This window comes from Taudactylus pleione, unplaced genomic scaffold (assembly GCF_031769625.1).
Source record: "Taudactylus pleione unplaced genomic scaffold, aTauple2 ptg000117l, whole genome shotgun sequence".
In the NCBI taxonomy this organism is placed as follows: domain Eukaryota; kingdom Metazoa; phylum Chordata; class Amphibia; order Anura; family Myobatrachidae; genus Taudactylus; species Taudactylus pleione.
This window is the reverse complement of record NW_028284519.1, coordinates 13,803,460-13,822,003: the sequence shown is the minus strand read 5'-3', so window position 1 is coordinate 13,822,003 and position 18,544 is coordinate 13,803,460.

Genomic DNA, 18,544 nt, shown 5'->3' with positions numbered 1-18,544 from the left:
ATTGCCACATACTGTTAAGCTGGCCACACATCAAAAGATGATCTGTCCAACCAGTCAACTAGTTGATTGGTTGGACTGAGAATCTGGTAACGTATGGGAGTAAATGATGATCAGCAATTTGCTCCTAATGTCAGAAAACAGATGAAAATGGTGGTTCAGAAAACTTTGTTAAATGTTTGATTTAAACAATTTGTTCAAACAACAGTTTTTGTCCATTTTCTGACATTTGGGAGCAATTGCTGATTGTCATTTGCTTTCATTCCTTACCAGATTTTCAATCCAACCAATCAACTAGTTGTCTGGTTGGACAGATAATCTTTAGATGTGTGGCCAGTTTAAGGCTTGTTGCAGAGTGAGCACAGCCTAGAACGCATCCAAGAATGGCAAATGAATGCATATACATAGCCATATTATTTGCAGTTGGACTGGGGCAGATGCAAATGCCCTGATGATGATGACGAACTTCGGCTCTAATGAACCACTTGTGATTGGCTGATTGCCATACAACACTGTCATTGATAGGTACTTTCTCCGTTGCATGGGCTTTATACTGTATTATTATTATTATTATATTATACTTTTGTGTGTGTGTTTTTACAATCTTTTATTGTGTACATAGGACGGACAGTTCTTTCTGTTGTATTAGACAGTTCTTTAAAAGTTTTATTGGCGCCTAATAATGAATGTGCACTTTGCAAGCAAAAACACAGGAATAAGTTCCTGTGACATATGCCTGGGGTACTCCAGGTAAATATGCTGCCAATGGGCAGATGTGTACGATCAGCATATGGGTGCAAATATGCTATTTTTGTTGCATTAATTACAACCCACATTGTGGCCAACTCTGCATCACACCCATACAGTTTAATAAATGCATCTTTTCTTGCTGTAAAGAGATCTGCTAGGTGGCTAGTGGTTTAACATAAAGAAATAAGCCTTTCCTTAATGGCCATTTGTAATAAGAATGAGCTGAGCAATCCACTAAAGTGTTATTGCTTATTTAAAAAGGATTTTTTTTTCATACCTTGTAAAGATCTAATTACACCTCTGCAAAGTGGAACTAACCACAACTAATTCATACTTATTCCAACATTTAAATGAAATGTATGGGTAATATATACAGGTAGCAGCTTTCTAAACAAGCTGCCCTTTACATGAATATAATATGTGTGAATAAAAGGGCATGTCCAGGCCATGTCAATAAATATGAGCCAACCTGTTAACACTCCCCCTTTACACTTTTCTTCATACAGTATGTTCCTCTTCAAAGGCTTTTGCTAGAACAGTTTGACAAAAGTACAAAATCGGATCCGTCAGTCAGAATCCCAATTCAGCATCCTGACAGGGTCAGGATATCGTCATCTGTCGGTAAGTATCCTAAACCTACACTTAACCCTCCCTCCTCACACCCTAACCCTAATCTCTCTGCAAGTGCCTAAACCTAACCTCCACTCTAGTTCCTAAACCTAGTCCTCCCCCCTAGTGCCTAACCATATCCCTCCCCCCCTAGTGCCTAGCCCTATCCCTCCCCCTAGCGCTTAAACCTAACCTCCCCTCTAGTTCCTAAATCTAGTCCTGCCCCCTAGTGCCTAACGATATCCCTCCCCCCTAGTGCCTAGCACTATCCCTCCCCCTAATGCCTAAACCTAACCTGCCCTCTAGTTCCTAAACCTAGTCTTCCCCCCTAGTGCCTAACCATATCCCTCCCCCCCCTAGTGCCCAGCCCTATCCCTACCCCTAGTGCCTAAACCTAACCTCCCCTCTAGTTCCTAAACCTAGTCCTCCCCCCTAGTGCCTAACCATATCCCTCCCTCCCCTAGTGCCTAGCCCTATCCCTCCCCCTAGCGCCTAAACCTAACCTCCCCTCTAGTTCCTAAACCTAGTTCTGCCCCCTAGTGCCTAACCATATCCCTCCCCCTAGTGCCTAGCCCTATCCCTCCCCCTAATGCCTAAACCTAACCTGCCCTCTAATTCCTAAACCTAGTCCTCTCCCCTAGTGCCTAACCATATCCCTCCCCCCCTAGTGCCTAGCCCTATCCCATGCCCTAGCGCCTAAACCTAACCTCCCCTCTAGTTCCTAAACCTAGTCCTCCCCCCTAGTGCCTACCATATCCCTCCCCCCTAGTGCCTAGCCCTATCCCTCCCCCTAGCGCCTAAACCTAACCTCCCCTCTAGTTCCTAAACCTAGTCCTCCCCCCTAGTGTCTAACCATATCCCTCCCCCCCTAGTGCCTAGCCCTATCCCTCCCCCTAGCACCTAAACCTAACATCCTCTCTAGTTCCTAAACCTAGTCCTCCCCCCTAGTGCCTAACCATATCCCTCCCCCCCTTGGTGCCTAGCACTATCCCTCCCCCTAGCGCCTAAACCTAACCTCCCCTCTAGTTCCTAAACCTAGTCCTGCCACCTAGTGCCTAACCATATCCCTCCCCCCCTAGTGCCTAGCCCTATCCCTCCCCCTAGCGCCTAAACCTAACCTCCCCTCTAGTTCCTTAACCTAGTCCTGCCCCCTAGTGCCTAACCATATCCCTCCCCCCCTAGTGCCTAGCCCTATTCCTCCCCCCTAGCACCTAAACCTAACCTCCCCTCTAGTTTCTAAACCTAGTCCTCCCCCTAGTGCCTAACCATATCCCTCCCCCCTAGTGCCCAGCCATATCGCTCCCCCTAGCGCCTAAACCTAACCTCCCCTCTAGTTTATAAACCTAGTCCTCCCCCATAGTGCCTAACCATATGCCTCCCCCCTAGTGCCTAGCCCTATCTCTCCCCCTAGCACCTAAACCTAACCTCCCCTCTAGTTCCTAAACCTAGTCCTCCCCCCTAGTGCCTAACCATATCCCTCCCTCCCCTAGTGCCTAGCCCTATCCCTCCCCCTAGCGCCTAAACCTAACCTCCCCTCTAGTTCCTAAACCTAGTTCTGCCCCCTAGTGCCTAACCATATCCCTCCCCCTAGTGCCTAGCACTATCCCTCCCCCTAACGCCTAAACCTAACCTGCCCTCTAGTTCCTAAACCTAGTCCTCCCCCCTAGTGCCTAACCATATCCCTCCCCCCTAATGCCTAGCCCTATCCCTCCCCCTAGCACCTAAACCTAACCTCCCCTCTAGTTCCTAAACCTAGTCCTCCCCCCTAGTGCCTAACCATATCCCTCCCCCCCTAGTGCCTAGCCCTATCCCTCCCCCTAGCGCCTAAACTTAACCTCCCCTCTAGTTCCTAAACCTAGTCCTCCCCCCTAGTGCCTAACCATATCCCTCCCCCCCTAGTGCCTAGCCCTATCCCTCCCACTAGCGCCTAAACCTAACCTCCCCTCTAGTTCCTAAACCTAGTCCTCCCCGCTAGTGCCTAACCATATCCCTCTCCCCCTAGTGCATAGCCCTATCCCTCCCCCTAGAGCCTAAACCAAACTTCCCCTCTAGTTCCTAAACCTAGTCCTCCCCCGTACTGCCTAACCATATCCCTCCACCCCTAGTGCCTAGCACTATCCCTCCCCCTAGTGCCTAAACCTAACCAACCCTCTAGTTCCTAAACCTAGTCCTGTCCCCTAGTGCCTAACCATATCCCTCCCCCCCTAGTGCCTAGCCCTATCCCTCCCCCTAGCGCCTAAACCTAACCTCCCCTCTAGTTCCTAAACCTAGTCCTGCCCCCTAGTGCCTAACCATATCCCTCCCCCCTAGTGCCTAGCCCTATCCCTCCCCCTAGCGCCTAAACCTAACCTCCCCTCTAGTTCCTAAACCTAGTCCTGCCCCCTAGTGCCTAACCATATCCCTCCTCCCCTAGTGCCTAGCCCTATCCCTCCCCCTAGCACCTAAACCTAACCTCCCCTCTAGTTCCTAAACCTAGTCCTGCCCCCTATTGCCTAACCATATCCCTCCCCCCCTAGTGCCTAGCACTATCCCTCCCCCTAATGCCTAAACCTATCCTGCCCTCTAGTTCCTAAACCTAGTCCTCCCCCTTAGTGCCTAACCATATCACACCCCCCCTAATGCCTAGCCCTATCCCTCCCCCTAGTGCCTAAACCTAACCTCCCCTCTAGTTCCTAAATCTAGTCCTCCCCCCTAGTGCCTAACCAAATCCCTCCCCCCCTAGTGCCTAGCCCTATCCCTCCCCCTAGCGCCTAAACCTAACCTCCCCTCTAGTTCCTAAACCTAGTCCTCCCCCCTAGTGCCTAACCATATCCCTCCCCCCGTAGTGCCTAGCCCTATCCCTTCCCCTAGCGCCTAAACCTAACCTCCCCTCTAGATCCTAAACCTTGTCCTCCCCCCTAGTGCCTAACCATATCCCTCCCCCCCTAGTGCCTAGCCCTATCCCTCCCCCTAGACCCTAAACCTAACCTCCCCTCTGGTTCCTAAACCTAGTCCTCCCCCCTAGTGCCTAACCATATCCCTCCCCCCCAGTGCCTAGCACTATCCCTCCCCCTAGCGCCTAACCTAACCTCCCCTCTAGTTCCTAAACCTAGTCCTGCCCCCTAGTGCCTAACCATATCCCTCCCCCGCTAGTGCATAGCCCTATCCCTCCCCCTAGTGCCTAAACCTAACCTCCCCTAAAGTTCCTAAACCTAGTCCTGCCCCCTAGTGCCTAACCATATCCCTCCCCCCCTAGTGCCTAGCCCTATTCCTCCCCCCTAGCGCCTAAACCTAACCTCCCTTCTAGTTTCTAAACCTAGTCCTCCCCCTAGTGCCTAACCATATCCCTCCCTCCCCTAGTGCCTAAACCTAACCTCCCCTCTAGTTCCTAAACCTAGTCCTGCCCCCTAGTGCCTAACCATATCCCTCCCCCCTAGTGCCTAGCCCTATCCCTCCCCCTAGCGCCTAAACCTATCCTCCCCTCTAGTTCCTAAACCTAGTCCTGCCCCCTAGTGCCTAACCATATCCCTCCCCCCCTAGAGCCTAGCACTATCCCTCCCCCTAGCGCCTAAACCTAACCTCCCCTCTAGTTTCTAAACCTAGTCCTCCCCCTAGTGCCTAACCATATCCCTCCCCCCTAGTGCCCAGCCATATCCCTCCCCCTAGCGCCTAAACCTAACCTCCCCTCTAGTTCCTAAACCTAGTCCTCCCCCATAGTGCCTAACCATATCCCTCCCCCCTAGTGCCTAGCCCTATCTCTCCCCCTAGCACTTAAACCTAACCTCCCCTCTAGTTCCTAAACCTAGTCCTCCCCCCTAGTGCCTAACCCTATCCCTCCCTCCACTAGTGCCTAGCCCTATCCCTCCCCCTAGCGCCTAAACCTAACCTCCCCTCTAGTTCCTAAACCTAGTTCTGCCCCTAGTGCCTAACCATATCCCTCCCCCCTAGTGCCTAGCACTATCCCTCCCCCTAACGCCTAAACCTAACCTGCCCTCTAGTTCCTAAACCTAGTCCTCCCCCCTAGTGCCTAACCATATCCCTCCCCCCTAATGCCTAGCCCTATCCCTCCCCCTAGCACCTAAACCTAACCTCCCCTCTAGTTCCTAAACCTAGTCCTCCCCCCTAGTACCTAACCATATCCCTCCCCCCCTAGTGCCTAGCCCTATCACTCCCCGTAGCGCCTAATCTTAACCTCCCCTCTAGTTCCTAAACCTAGTCCTCCCTCCTAGTGCCTAACCATATCCCTCACCCCTAGTGCCAAGCCCTATCCCTCCGCCTAGCGCCTAAACCTAACCTCCCCTCTTGTTCCTAAACCTAGTCCTCCCCCCTAGTGCCTAACCTTATCCCTCCCCCCCTAGTGCCTAGCCATATCCCTCCCCCTAGCACCTAAACCAAACCTCCCCTCTAGTTCCTAAACCTAGTCCTCCCCCGTAGTGCCTAACCATATCCCTCCCCCCCTAGTGCCTAGCACTATCCCTCCACCTAGCGCCTAAACCTAACCTCCCCTCTAGTTCCTAAACCTAGTCATGCCCCCTACTGCCTAACCATATCCCTCCCCCCCTAGTGCCTAGCCCTATTCCTCCCCCCTAGCGCCTAAACCTAACCTCCCCTCTAGTTTCTAAACCTAGTCCTCCCCCTAGTGCCTAACCATATCCCTCCCTCCCCTAGTGCCTAAACCTAACCTCCCCTCTAGTTCCTAAACCTAGTCCTGCCCCCTAGTGCCTAACCATATCCCTCCCGCCTAGTGCCTAGCCCTATCCCTCCCCCTAGCGCCTAAACCTAACCTCCCCTCTATTTCCTAAACCTAGTCCTGCCCCCTAATGCCTAACCATATCCCTCCCCCCTAGTGCCTAGCCCTATCCCTCCCCCTAGCGCCTAAACCTAACCTCCGCTCTAGTTCCTAAACATAGTCCTCCCCCCTAGTGCCTAACCATATCCCTCCCCCCCTAGTGCCTAGCCCTATCCCTCCCGTAGCGCATAAACCTAACCTCCCCTCTAGTTCCTAAACCTAGTCCTGCCCCCTAGTGCCTAACCATATCCCTCCCCCCCTAGTGCCTAGCCCTATCCCTCCCCCTAGCACCTAAACTTAACCTCCCCTCTAGTTCCTAAACCTAGTCCTCCCCCCTAGTGCCTAACCATATCCCTCCCCCCCTAGTGCCTAGCCCTATCCCTCCCCCTAGCGCCTAAACCTAACCTCCCCTCTAGTTCCTAAACCTAGTCCTCCCCCCTAGTGCCTAACCATATCCCTCCCCCCCTAGTGCCTAGCCCTATCCCTCCCCCTAGCGCCTAAACCAAACCTCCCCTCTAGTTCCTAAACCTAGTCCTCCCCCCTAGTGCCTAACCATATCCCTCCCCCCCTAGTGCCTAAACCTAACCTCCCCTCTAGTTCCTAAACCTAGTCCTGCCCCCTAGTGCCTAACCATATCCCTCCCGCCTAGTGCCTAGCCCTATCCCTCCCCTTAGCGCCTAAACCTAACCTCCCCTCTAGTTCCTAAACCTAGTCCTGCCCCCTAGTGCCTAACCATATCCCTCCCCCCTAGTGCCTAGCCGTATCCCTCCCCCTAGCGCCTAAACCTAACCTCCCCTCTAGTTCCTAAACCTAGTCCTCCCCCCTAGTGCCTAACCATATCCCTCCCCCCCTAGTACATAGCCCTATCCCTCCCCCTAGCGCCTAAACCAAACCTCCCCTCTAGTTCCTAAACCTAGTCCTCCCCCGTAGTGCCTAACCATATCCCTCCCCCCTAGTGCCTAGCACTATCCCTCCCCCTAGTGCCTAAACCTAACCAACCCTCTAGTTCCTAAACATAGTCCTGCCCCCTAGTGCCTAACCATATCCCTCCCCACCTAGTGCCTAGCCCTATCCCTCCCCCTAGCGCCTAAACCTAACCACCCCTCTAGTTCCTAAACCTAGTCCTGCCCCCTAGTGCCTAACCATATCCCTCCCCCCCTAGTGCCTAGCCCTATTCCTCCCCCCTAGCGCCTAAACCTAACCTCCCCTCTAGTTTCTAAACCTAGTCCTCCCCCTAATGCCTAACCATATCCCTCCCTCCCCTAGTGCCTAAACCTAACCACCCCTGTAGTTCCTAAACCTAGTCCGGCCCCCTAGTGCCTAACCATATCCCTCCCGCCTAGTGCCTAGCCCTATCCCTCCTGTAGCGCATAAACCTAACCTCCCCTCTAGTTCCTAAACCTAGTCCTGCCCCCTAGTGCCTAACCATATCCCTCCCCCCTAGTGCCTAGCCCTATCCCTCCCCCTAACGCCTAAACCTAACCTCCCCTCTAGTTCCTAAACCTAGTCCTCCCCCCTAGTGAGCAACCAAATCCCTCCCCCCCTAGTGCCTAGCCCTATCCCTCCACCTAGCGCCTAAACCTAACCTCCCCTCTAGTTCCTAATCCTAGTCCTCCCCCCTAGTGCCTAACCATATCCCTCCCCCCCTAGTGCCTATCCCTATCCCTTCCCCTAGCGCCTAAACCTAACCTCCCCTCTAGTTCCTAAACCTAGTCCTCCCCCCTAGTGCCTAACCATATCCCTCCCCCCCTAGTGCCTAGCCCTATCCCTCCCCCTAGAGACTAAACCTAAACTCCCCTCTAGTTCCTAAACCTAGTCCTCCCCCCTAGTTCCTAACCATATCCCTCCCCCCCAGTGCCTAGCACTATCCCTCCCCCTAGCGCCTAACCTAACCTCCCCTCTAGTTCCTAAACCTAATCCTGCCCCCTAGTGCCTAACCATATCCCTCCCCCCCTAGTGCCTAGCCCTATCCCTCCCCCTAGCACCTAAACCTAACCTCCCCTCTAGTTTCTAAACCTAGTCCTCCCCCTAGTGCCTAACCATATCCCTCCCTCCCCTAGTGCCTTTAACCTAACCTCCCCTCTAGTTCCTAAACCTAGTCCTGCCCCCTAGTGCCTAACCATATCCCTCCCGCCTAGTTCCTAGCCCTATCCCTCCCCCTAGCGCCTAAACCTATCCTCCCCTCTAGTTCCTATACCTAGTCCTGCCCCCTAGTGCCTAACCATATCCCTCCCCCCCTAGAGCCTAGCCCTATCCCTCCCCCTAGCGCCTAAACCTAACCTCCCCTCTAGTTTCTAAACCTAGTCCTCCCCCATAGTGCCTAACCATATCCCTCCCCCCTAGTGCCTAGCCCTATCTCTCCCCCTAGCACCTAAACCTAACCTCCCCTCTAGTTCCTAAACCTAGTCCTCCCCCCTAGTGCCTAACCATATCCCTCCCTCCACTAGTGCCTAGCCCTATCCCTTCCCCTAGCGCCTAAACCTAACCTCCCCTCTAGTTCCTAAACCTAGTTCTGCCCCCTAGTACCTAACCATATCCCTCCCCCTTAGTGCCTAGCACTATCCCTCCTCCTAACGCCTAAACCTAACCTGCCCTCTAGTTCCTAAACCTAGTCCTCCCCCCTAGTGCCTTACCATATCCCTCCCCCCTAATGCCTAACCCTATCCCTCCCCCTAGCACCTAAACCTAACCTCCCCTCTAGTTCCTAAACCTAGTCCTCCCCCCTAGTGCCTAACCATATCCCTCCCCCCCTAGTGCCTAGCCCTATCCCTCCCCCTAGCGCCTAAACTTAACCTCCCCTCTAGTTCCTAAACCTAGTCCTGCCCCCTAGTGCCTAACCATATCCCTCCCCCCCTAGTGACTAGCCCTATCCCTCCCCCTAGCGCCTAAACCTAACCTCCCCTCTAGTTCCTAAACCTAGTCCTGCCCCCTAGTGCCTAACCATATCCCTCCCCCCATAGTGCCTAGCCCTATTCCTCCCCCCAAGCGCCTAAACCTAACCTCCCCTCTAGTTTCTAAACCTAGTCCTCCCCCTAGTGCCTAACCATATCCCTCCCTCCCCTTGTGCCTAAACCTAACCTCCCCTCTAGTTCCTAAACCTAGTCCTGCCCCCTAGTGCCTAACCATATCCCTCCCCCCTAGTGCCTAGCCCTATCCCTCCCCCTAGCGCCTAAACCTAACCTCCCCTCTAGTTCCTAAACCTAGTCCTGCCCCCTAGTGCCTAACCATATCCCTCCCCCCAGTGCCTAGCCCTATCCCTCCCCCTACCGCCTAAACCTAACCTCCCCTCTAGTTCCTAAACCTAGTCCTGCCCCCTAGTGCCTAACCATATCCCTCCCCCCCTAGTGCCTAGCACTATCCCTCCCCCTAGCGCCTAAACCTATCCTGCCCTCTAGTTCCTAAACCTAGTCATCCCCCCTAGTGCCTAGCCATATGCCTCCCCCCCTAATGCCTAGCCCTATCCCTCCCCCTAGCGCCTAAACCTAACCTCCCCTCTAGTTCCTAAACCTAGTCCTCCCCCCTAGTGCCTAACCAAATCCCTCCCCCCCTAGTGCCTAGCCCTATCCCTCCCCCTAGCGCCTAAACCTAACCTCCCCTCTAGTTCCTAAACCTAGTCCTCCCCCCTAGTGCCTAACCATATCCCTCCCCCCTAGTGCCTAGCCCTATCCCTCCCCCTAGCGCCTAAACCTAACCTCCCCTCTAGTTCCTAAACCTAGTCCTCCCCCCTAGTGCCTAACCATATCCCTCCCCCCTAGTGCCTAGCACTATCCCTCCCCCTAGCGCCTAAACCTAACCTCCCCTCTAGTTCCTAAACCTAGTCCCTCCCCCTAGTGCCTAACCATATCCCTCCCCCTTAGTGCCTAGCACTATCCCTCCTCCTAACGCCTAAACCTAACCTGCCCTCTAGTTCCTAAACCTAGTCCTCCCCCCTAGTGCCTTACCATATCCCTCCCCCCTAATGCCTAACCCTATCCCTCCCCCTAGCACCTAAACCTAACCTCCCCTCTAGTTCCTAAACCTAGTCCTCCCCCCTAGTGCCTAACCATATCCCTCCCCCCCTAGTGCCTAGCCCTATCCCTCCCCCTAGCGCCTAAACTTAACCTCCCCTCTAGTTCCTAAACCTAGTCCTGCCCCCTAGTGCCTAACCATATCCCTCCCCCCCTAGTGACTAGCCCTATCCCTCCCCCTAGCGCCTAAACCTAACCTCCCCTCTAGTTCCTAAACCTAGTCCTGCCCCCTAGTGCCTAACCATATCCCTCCCCCCATAGTGCCTAGCCCTATTCCTCCCCCCAAGCGCCTAAACCTAACCTCCCCTCTAGTTTCTAAACCTAGTCCTCCCCCTAGTGCCTAACCATATCCCTCCCTCCCCTTGTGCCTAAACCTAACCTCCCCTCTAGTTCCTAAACCTAGTCCTGCCCCCTAGTGCCTAACCATATCCCTCCCCCCTAGTGCCTAGCCCTATCCCTCCCCCTAGCGCCTAAACCTAACCTCCCCTCTAGTTCCTAAACCTAGTCCTGCCCCCTAGTGCCTAACCATATCCCTCCCCCCTAGTGCCTAGCCCTATCCCTCCCCCTACCGCCTAAACCTAACCTCCCCTCTAGTTCCTAAACCTAGTCCTGCCCCCTAGTGCCTAACCATATCCCTCCCCCCCTAGTGCCTAGCACTATCCCTCCCCCTAGCGCCTAAACCTATCCTGCCCTCTAGTTCCTAAACCTAGTCATCCCCCCTAGTGCCTAGCCATATCCCTCCCCCCCTAATGCCTAGCCCTATCCCTCCCCCTAGCGCCTAAACCTAACCTCCCCTCTAGTTCCTAAACCTAGTCCTCCCCCCTAGTGCCTAACCAAATCCCTCCCCCCCTAGTGCCTAGCCCTATCCCTCCCCCTAGCGCCTAAACCTAACCTCCCCTCTAGTTCCTAAACCTAGTCCTCCCCCTAGTGCCTAACCATATCCCTCCCCCCTAGTGCCTAGCCCTATCCCTTCCCCTAGCGCCTAAACCTAACCTCCCCTCTAGTTCCTAAACCTAGTCCTCCCCCCTAGTGCCTAACCATATCCCTCCCCCCCTAGTGCCTAGCCCTATCCCTCCCCCTAGCGCCTAAACCTAACCTCCCCTCTAGTTCCTAAACCTAGTCCTCCCCCCTAGTGCCTAACCATATCCCTCCCCCCTAGTGCCTAGCACTATCCCTCCCCCTAGCGCCTAAACCTAACCTCCCCTCTAGTTCCTAAACCTAGTCCCTCCCCCTAGTGCCTAACCATATCCCTCCCCCCCTAGTGCCTAGCCCTATCCCTCCCCCTAGCGCCTAAACCTAACCTCCCCTCTAGTTCCTAAACCTAGTCCTGCCCCCTAGTGCCTAATCATATCCCTCCCCCCCTAGAGCCTAGCCCTATTCCTCCCCCCTAGCGCCTAAACCTAACCTCCCCTCTAGTTTCTAAACCTAGTCCTCCCCCTAGTGCCTAACCATATCCCTCCCTCCCCTAGTGCCTAAACCTAACCTCCCCTCTAGTTCCTAAACCTAGTCCCTCCCCCTAGTGCCTAACCATATCCCTCCTCCCCTAGTGCCTAGCCCTATCCCTCCCCCTAGCGCCTAAACCTAACCTCCCCTCTAGTTCCTAAACCTAGTCCTGCCCCTTAGTGCCTAACCATATCCCTCCCCCCCTAGTGCCTAGCACTATCCCTCCCCCTAATGCCTAAACCTAACCTGCCCACTAGTTCCTAAACCTAGTCCTCCCCCCTAGTGCCTAACCATATCCCTCCCCCCCTAATGCCTAGCCCTATCCCTCCCCCTAGCGCCTAAACCTAACCTCCCCTCTAGTTCCTAAACCTAGTCCTCCCCCCTAGTGCCTAACCATATCCCTCCCCCCCTAGTGCCTAGCCCTATCCCTCCCCCTAGCGCCTAAACCTTACCTCCCCTCTAGTTCCTAAACCTAGTCCTCCCCCCTAGTGCCTAACCATATCCCTCCCCCCCTAGTGCCTAGCACTATCCCTCCCCCTAGCGCCTAAACCTAACCTCCCCTCTAGTTCCTAAACCTAGTCCCTCCCCCTAGTGCCTAACCATATGCCTTCCCCCTAGCGCCTAGCCCTATCCCTCCCCCTAGCGCCTCAATCTAACCCTCCCCTTAACCACACTACTTACCATCGAGATTCCGGCATCGGGATTCTGACTGTTGTTGGGAATCTGAGCGCCAGCACCCTGACAGCTGGGATTTCAACTACATCACAGCCTGAGATTCCTCACGGTAGCCAAGATGCTTCTCTCCAGTTCCTTCCATCTCCAAGGCCAAGGCATCTCCAACTATATTAATAGTTTTGTTTGCATATTTCCCTCATATGTACGCATTCATTTTTACTATTTTATAGGCTTTTTGTATTAGTTGCTATGAACCTTAAGGACCTTAAAATAAAAGTGTTTTCTTTTTCAACAATCTTGGTGCAATTTAGTATTCCTTAAATGGATTGTTGCCTCCTATTACCTAGTCCCTATAATGGGGCTGGAGAGGCCAGAATGCCTCTTATCCACAATTGAGGGAAAACCAACTGAAATGGGTTTCGGGATCGTTTCCCCTGGGTATCATCAAAATCTCAACCTTTATCTAGAAATATCATTGAAGTCAACAAGACCATGGCCCGTATTCAATTTGAAGCGTTAAGTCCGGATCCGCGTTAAGTTACCGCCGATGACGTCATTATCGCCTGTTTTGGTTTTACCCCATATTCAATTTGAAAGACTTTCTGCCTAGGTGGAAAGTCAATGCAATATAATAGGCAGTAAAGTATCGCCTATGAATGGCTGGTGGTAAAATGTGCAGAATTGGGGTTTTGGGGTGCAACGTTTCAGGAACACACGTGCAGCCTTCAGACAGTCCCCGAAAGGTAATCTGTGTCAATTTTTTTTTAAAAACTCAAGGACACCCCAAAAATTGACTTTAAAAAAGGGAGCGAAAAAAAAAATGTTGGGGTACAAACTTAAAAACTAGCGAACTTGACTCTGGGGGGGCCCCAAGTATGCCCCAGGTGTTTTCTTTCTTACAGGTGTTTGCGGTAGGTGGATTCTTCACGGTTATTTCAAGTTCACTTTTTCAAATTTAAATATGCTGACCCCCATTTTCAAGTTCCCCAAATTTGCTGGGATAAGTTATTTTCTGGAAAAAATACTCCTAAATATTATTCTATTATAGAAAAATGCTATTTAGCAGCTATTGAGCCCATTTAAAAAACCCAAATACCTTCAGCAAGCCAAATCAGGGGGTACCATAGTGAATCCCCATGTCAGAGCATCATTTGGGGGGTGGCAGGCTGATTTCCCCAAAAATGACAGTACTTTCCGCTTGTTACAGTATTGAGTGGTTTTGGTGAGAGCATGGGCCAATGAGTTGCTAGATTTGGAATGGGTGGGTGGAATTTACAGGTTTTATGGGTAGTTTTGTGTGAGTCGACTCTTTTTCTGGAATTTGGATGGTGAAGAACTTTTACTGCTTATTGCCTTATCATCATTATTCTGTGTAGTGTTAGTAAATAGTTTCTTCACATTGCTTACCTTCATCTTTCATCTTACTGCTCCTTTCTAATTCCATCCTGCCTTATCTTTCTAGCTTTATTAGTCATTCTTCTTTCTTTCTTACTTCGCTTAGTATTCTTTTCCCTCTCTGATTTTCCCTATTCTACCTTTATGTTCTTAATATGTTCTCCCTCGACTATGCCCCGCGGATCGCCTGATAGTCGTGAATGTGGTTGGGGTGGGTACTGCCAGTGGACGTGGCCCGTCTAATGTCCGCGATTTGCACTGGGGCTCTCTGGCTGGTCTAAGGATATTTGCAGCGGACGCGCATGGCTATGGGATGCAGCCAATCTAATGTCCGCGATTTGCTCTGGTGTTCTCTTGCCCATCTGAGCATTTTTGCAGTGGCCATGGCGGCTCAGGGTTCCGGGCTTGCAGTCGTGGGCGGTGGCCGCCCAGGTTCTTGTAGTTTGCGCTGGCTTGTGAATTAAGCGTAGCGCTGGCGGCAGGTGTAGCGCTCCCTGGTTTTTTGGGTACCCCAGTCAAAGTGTATTTAAGGGGGGTGGTCAGGTCCGCTTGCCAGGCGGCTTTACCCCATTAGCTCTTGACATGGCTGCTGTGTTGTTGGTGGCTGAGGGAAGCAGAGGCTGGGTGCCATTTTGTGGGTGCCCCAGTAATGACGGCAGTGTTGGAGTAGTGTGTGTCAGTTTTTCTGATGAAGGGGACTGTGAAGCTTACACTCGGTGCCTGCACCTGGTACATTATATTATTATACTGTAACGTGACTCTTACACTCAATGTCTGCACCTGGTACATTATATTATACACTGTGATGCTTACACTCGGTGCCTGCACCTGGTACATTATATTATTATACTGTAACGTGACTCTTACACTCAATGTCTGCACCTGGTACATTATATTATACACTGTGATGCTTACACTCGGTGCCTGCACCTGGTATATTATATTATTACACTGTGACTCTTACATTCAGTATCCGCAGCTGGTACAATATATTATACACTGTGATGCTTACACTCGGTGCCTGCACCTGGTATATTATATTATTACACTGTGACTCTTACATTCAGTATCCGCAGCTGGTACAATATATTATACACTGTGACACACTCGGTGCCTGCACCTGGTATATTATATTATTACACTGTGACTCTTACATTCAGTATCCGCAGCTGGTACAATATATTATACACTGTGACACACTCGGTGCCTGCACCTGGTATATTATATTATTACGCTGTGGCTCTTACACTCAATATCCGCAGCTGGTACAATATATTATACACTGTGACACACTCTGTGCCTGCACCTGGTACATTATATTATTACACTGTGACTCTTACATTCAGTATCCGCAGCTGGTACAATATATTATACACTGTGACACACTCGGTGCCTGCACCTGGTATATTATATTATTACGCTGTGGCTCTTACACTCAATATCCGCAGCTGGTACAATATATTATACACTGTGACACACTCTGTGCCTGCACCTGGTACATTATATTATTACACTGTGACTCTTACACTCAATATCCGCAGCTGGTACATTATATTATACACTGTGACACACTCGGTGCCTGCACCTGGTACATTATATTATTACGCTGTGGCTCTTACACTCAGTGTCTGCACCTGGTGCATGATATTCTTACAATGTAACTCCCACACTCAGTGCTGCACTAGTACTTTATATAGATATACATACACATCAGTCCCCTGTGTTAAGGGGTGCTGGGATTGCTTAAGGTGCCAGGTCGCGTAGTATTTATGCAGAGGTAGTTCTCAGCACCCTCGCCTGGGTTGCGGAAAAGAGGGGGAGGGGGTGTTTAAGTGTTATTTTGGTCATGTGTATGTTCCTGTGTTGCGTGCTTCTCAGTACCGGTGCTAGTGCTGTCACCCTCCCTGACCCAGGGACGTCGCATTCAGGATCGATCTGCATGGGTGCGTCTGATGGCCTCTATGCTTTCGCCCACTGCGGCTGCAATGCTGGACAATTTGGGTGGTGGATTGGGCCTGTCCTTGCAGGGCGGTGTATGAAATAGGATTGTGTTGAATGACTCTGTTGTATCCCAACAGAAGTCATACATTCTGGTGCCAAGATGCAAAATCAAGTTGACCGTAGAGAATGGGCAGCATCCGTTTTTCATTGGCCGATGGGTACTCATTTTGATGAGTCGTCTGCAGACCCCGTTTTGGCAGTTCCTCGGGCAGTGCAATGTTTTTACTGCGGGGTAGCAAGCGGTGTTAGCCCAATGGCGGTCCTTGCGTCAGTTACATTTTTTTCTCCACTTCTTCGGATTTATCTTCAGATTCAGGGACGTGTAGGTCAATGTGGACAAAAAAGCAAGGACAGGCGTTGGTACTCTAGGAGTAGTCTTGCATTTGCATCTAACATCTCCTACGAGTGTCATGCAGGCTTGCAGCATTTTTGTTGAGGTGCGCTCCCCTGGGTGAAGGAGTGGACCACGTGGTCTGTTATGTTCACTCTGACCTGTAAGCTAAGAATAAAGGGATAAAGAATGGGGAATTTGGGTTGGAGTCGTGCATGCCTATCTATAACTGGTCATAGGCTAGTATATTTTGCTTTGTTCTTTTTGGGGAAGCACTTGTATGGGCACATTGCATACGTGTTTTTGATTTGCGAGCCTTTAGTGCTGTGTTGGGTGGCACGTAAAGGTGCAGGAGTAAGAGTTTCGTGGTAAGGAAAATATTTATTTTGGGGGTTAGGCTGCAGCGCTCGCAACAGGGGCAACCATCAAAGTCCTCCCCCACACATATTTGCTTTTTGGTAGTTTTTTGCAGCCCCTCCCCCCGCTGGCTTTAGGGAAGGTCATGATGCGGCAAGCCCAGTCTTTTGAGTTTGTTTAATTTTGCTTGCGGGGTTGTGCTAGTTGGAAGGATTTTTTGTAGATAATTAGAGCTGTTAACTACAAAGGCGTGGACCCCTCAGCATTTTCTGCGCCCAACGAATGGGTTTCATATGAATTTGCTAGTGTGGGGTATGGTTCTGATTAATTTCAAATAGGATGCATATATGGCCTGCAACGTGGCCCTATTTGGCGATCCGATTGTTTACGGATAAGGCGGGTAATTATAGGTTTGTTCTGGCGCTTGCCTTTGGGGCTAAGTTAGCATGCCGTTCCTTGGTATGACGAGGGAGTTAGAGCCCTTTACGGTTATTGGTGGCACTTGAGCTTTGGGGGAATATGTGGGAGAACCATTCTGTATATTTTGGTGCATTATATTTTGGGGGTGATGCAGGCGATTAATTGGAGCATGCCTGACATTTGAGTTATTTCTTTGATTGTTGCAGTGCTTGCAGTTCAGGTAAAATTCTGAGTGCGGCACATGCCGGGGTCAATAATGGAGTGGCGGATGCATTGTTGCATTTTGGTGGGGTGAGGTTTGATAGACTTGCCCCCCCTTTCGGTACTCTGTTGGTGAGTTATGCCACAGTTATGTCCTGCAGGAGATATGTTCAGCCTAAAGGCATTAGCACTTCGATGCCCAATCCCGCATAGGCAAATGCAAGGGGGGTTTCCAGTTGCCTGGAAACCCCCCTCCCCAGCCCACACCATGACCACAATAGAAATAGTAATATAAAATAATTTTACTAGGACTGCATGTTCTTCTCAGTATCACAAATGAAATAATTAGCAGGGTGTGGGTAAAAGCCGGAAATATAACATGTGTCAGACAGTAATAAATACACCTATGTAGCATACTTGCCTACTTTTGAAAAAGCGTTTCAGGGAGATTGTGAAAGCACCACCTATGAGTCTGTGTAAAAGTGGACTTGTACCGCTACATCTGAGAGGGGTGTCATAAAATTGACTTATATCCAAGTGTAATTGAGCCCCAAAGCATCCAGTAAGATCTATTTGTTGATTAAAACACACCGATACTTTTCAGAAAATGCATGTAGCCATAGGGATCATTGTGCCTTATACCAACAGCTTCATAATGGGGGTAAGGTGCAATCAGGGAGATTGCTGGACTCTTCAGGGAGTCAGGGAGATCGTTTCTATTTCAGGGAGTTTCCTTGACAATCATGGAGAGATGGCAAGTATGCTGTGTATCAACTAGGAGATCAGGAAAACATGCACTTTTAGGGATGCACTGTTATAGACCATCAATAGAGATAATTATTAATACTGTATAATAATACACTATCCAGTGCATAAGGAGACCAATATGTACATTATGTCCAGGGCAGTGTAGGTTCTTCTGCTGCTCTCCCAGACTCCCGGACTTGCGCCAATGCTCTGGAATGTTGCCCACATCTAAAATAAATACATTCAGCTCAGGCAGGATGGCCCTACTGCCGCAATTAATAGCATACTGTGATGGAATAATGACATACAATACACTTCGTATGACACATATTAAAGCTGGTTAAGTACTAATTATGCCGTCTTCATGCACTGGCCACACTCACTCTAAACTCAGGCATTTGGAAACCCCCCTCTAGAAATCCTACGTTTGCCACTGCAATCCCGGGTACCTTTAGATCTTTTTTAGCATTGCGGGAGCTGTGGAGTTAGGGTTTTTTAGTATGGCAGGGTACCGGAGTTCAGACTGATGTTCATTGATTGCCTTGTTTGCTGCTGCCGTTGTGCTTATTTGTTTCGAGATATTTCATATCTTTGTCCGGGAGAGGTGGTGGAGTGGATGACAGTTTTATGAACAGTTCCCTCTCCCTACTTACTTCAGGCTTCAGGGACTCAGTCAGCAGTGTGCAACGTTGCAGGGCCTGCCTACATTTGGTAGAGGGCGCGGGAGGTACTGCAGTGCTGGAGGGGTCACAGGCAAGTTTCGGTGGTCTCTGCAGTGGCTGTTTTGCGTTCCTGTCCTCGAGTTGAGGTTGACTTTCGGCCAGCTCTGTCTTGGTATGGGGG